Below are 3,423 nucleotides of genomic sequence, written 5' to 3'. Positions count from 1 at the left end.
TATACTGGATCCTTGACTTTATTTTACTTGGGGAGGGTTGCAGCATTACGTGCTGCTCATCAAATTGCATTGATTTTGAATAGAATACTTGCGTTCAAACGTGCAGTTAGCACCTCATCATAAACATCAACATGGATAAAAAGCGGAGGTGCTATTAAATCATCTTATTCTATTTTTTGCAACATAGCTCAGATCACATGAAGTTTGGACTTTTATCTCAGGAGTAAATATTTCTTTAAAAGGTACTTCAGTTGTTTAATCTTCCAATCTTAACCATTTTTAATGTGCCACAAGTGTCTTAAAGTTACTATGCAAAAGCATAAATATTTGAGAACTAAAAGTACAAGGCCTACAGCTATATGATTTTCTATCATTACTATGGTTTCTTGCCTAGGATTAACATATTTCTAATCGCTTGCTTGTTAGGAAAAGAATTATTGTAGTATTAATGCAGAAGCCTGAAAATTAAAATATAATGTCCTTTTCACCTCCCTTTGTCGGAGCATTCCTGTGTGGTTAAGAATTTGCACTGTTCATATTTACAGTTAGGAAGATACATCGTACCCACAGCTGTAACAACATTTTTTAAATTAACTAGACATCTTTAATCAATATGAGTAGTCATATCTGAAATATTCCCAGGTTCCCCACCTCAGGTCTGCTTGTGGACAAGAAATGTTAGCAACATTTTTGGGTGTGGAAGGTACCTGCACACCAAGTATTAGAAAAATTGGGAAATATCCCCAAAGATATGGTAGGAAATAAGACTTATGTGGGCTTTGAAAATTATTGGAAGAAATATCTGGACTTCATGTAAATACTGTTTTGCATCTCTTGCTATTCATAAAAATACATGGCTTAATGGTAGCTTGCTTTTAAAGTTCCATAATCTAAATGGTTATGGCTTCAGTCAGGCTCAATTAGAAGTCTAAAATGAAATGGGCTCTTGTGTTAAGAGAAGGACCGTGCTTTGCGCATGATCCACAGCACTTACAAATCATTCTTGAACAGTGTATAGCTATATTAAAAATCCAATTTAGAGCCTCAACTAGAAAAGTGTAGGGGGGGAATTATGAGGAGAAATCAGGACTGAGCAGTGGTTGTTAATAGCATTCATGAGATTTCCAGAGTTGGCTGAGAGTTACTGGGTTGCTTGTTCTTTCATGCTTACGCCTGGCAGGTGAAAGCAAGATACTACTTCAGTTTTGTCTTTTAAACACTGAAGTTACTCCTACTAGCTATGAAAAGCTATTGCACTGATTTTGTTGTATTTTAATTTTTGACCTTGCCAAGCCATAAACCATTGGATCTGGAATATTGACACACATTTACAGTTCTTGTGTGATTTAATATACCAATGTTTGTTCATCTGACTAAAAATTTGCAAGATGCAGCAAGAGAATTTGAAACAGATTTCTCTTAACGTGGAATGGAGCAAATGGTTCTGAGCTTGCTTCATTTTGATTCTGGATCTTCGCATAGCTGTTCCAAGGCTGACTTTCCCAAATTCCATTCACAGAGGTATAGCCTCAAATCAATAATCCCTGTGATTAAAACATTGGTTCTCCTAGTCATTGCATTTTGGGATTAACAGCCAGTCTTGGTGGCACAATCTGAAGTGTTCATTTAAATGTATGCTCTGTCCTCAATGTTGCCTAATCTGAGCTCTTTTAGCTATGTTTTGTGAGTGCTGGTAGTTGGTCAGACTTACGGGTTCATTCAATTGCTATGAATAGCAGTACCAATAAATTAATTCCTTATACTTCCACTTTAAGTATCATTAGCTACTTGTGTTTCTTCATTGCAAAAAAACAAAAAAACAAAAACCCACAACAACCCACTATCCATCTGAAATTTTGCAAGGATACTCCCCATTTTAGACACTACTATTGTAAACTTCGAGTGCTTTAAAAATAGTTTGAAAAATCTTGTATCAAAGTCTGTGAAACCCGTGATAGTTTACCTTGATTAGATTTAATGCACCCATATAGTGTGAAAGTGCTGTGCTAAAGTACAGGAGTGTTTCCCTTCATTTCATTCTGGATCTGGCCTTGAGTAAAATTGGACTGGATGTGGTGCTGTACTGAGCAGAGGTTAGGGCTTGGTGGCCACCTCTTCCAGTGACCCAGTTCAGAAAGGAACCTTTACCAGCTGCAGCTTGAAAGGAGTAGGAGGCTGCTCAGTACCTTACTTGCTGTGCAACAATGGGGTAGAGTAAGAGTGTAGTTCCTACTGTCTAATCCAGGCAATATATTAAAGTAAAAAAAAAATCAATAGAACAGAAAATGATGCTTGTTCAACAGCATAGGGAAAGATAGGCTGCTCAATAACTTTGTTTCTTCGACTACACTAGTGTTAATTTGGAAGAACAAAAAAAATAGAGTCTAAACCAAAGGAATATTGATTTTGTTGTTGTTGTTTCTTTGATTCCTGAACTAATTTCAGGATTTTGGGAAGTGGCTTGCTACTGCCCCCTTCATAGGGCTGAGAGAGAGGGACTGGCCCAAAGTCACCCATTTGGCCTAGTGCCTATGACAGGACTAGAACTGGACTCCCAACTTCTAGCTTGGTACTTTAACCACTACACCAAGCTGGCTTCTGAGTGGTTTTTGGCCATAGGCCATATCATTATCTTCAACCTAGGTGTTTCTGGGAGAAGGATGAATGGAAATTGAGTATTTGGGCCTGTTTCCCAAATGGCACAATTCAAGCATCTTTTTTCCAGAAAAACATCCTTAGTCTGAGGAAAGAGGATGGGTAATATCATAAGACATGCTGAAAAATACGAGAGAATGGAGCCAAATGCAATTACTCCATATACCTCCTATCACCTTGCAGAAACCCCTGCAATGGCAGGCTACTGCTCTGTGACTGCCTAAATATTCTTTCTTATTTTACAAATACCTTGGTCAGATCCAAAGACCTAGGGCTGTATAAAGATGTTGTAAAAGAACTACTTCTAATGATCTCATTCTGACTCCCCTTCAAATAGAGTACCGGAATCAGAAAAAAAGATACGTTGGAACAACTCTCCTTACCAAATCAACCATCAAAGGATAACTATTTTGATCTGAAGCTTGCCAGCACTTAGAGCTTTTGTGCTACAATAAATCATGAAGCCAAATGAGAATCCCAACTTTTAAGCAGTGAATTCAGAAACCTGGGTACTTACAACCTATCGGTGCTAGAGGCTTTGCCGAAAGGGTACATCTATGAGGGGCCCTGGGTGCTCTCTGAGCTTGCTTGTTTTCTTGCAGACGTTTCATTACCCTAACTAGGTAAGATCACCAGTGCTGATGTTACCACTAGCTCTGAGGATGTTACCTAGTTTGGGTAATGAAACGTCTGCAACAAAACACGCAAGCTCAGAGAGCACCCAGGGCCCCTCATTTCAGCCCTGAGCTAGGAATATTCTCCTTCATG

Source organism: Vipera ursinii (genome assembly GCF_947247035.1).
Source record: "Vipera ursinii genome assembly, chromosome: 1".
Taxonomy (NCBI): domain Eukaryota; kingdom Metazoa; phylum Chordata; class Lepidosauria; order Squamata; family Viperidae; genus Vipera; species Vipera ursinii.
The sequence above is the reverse complement of the archived record's forward strand: the minus strand, read 5'-3'. Positions refer to the sequence as shown.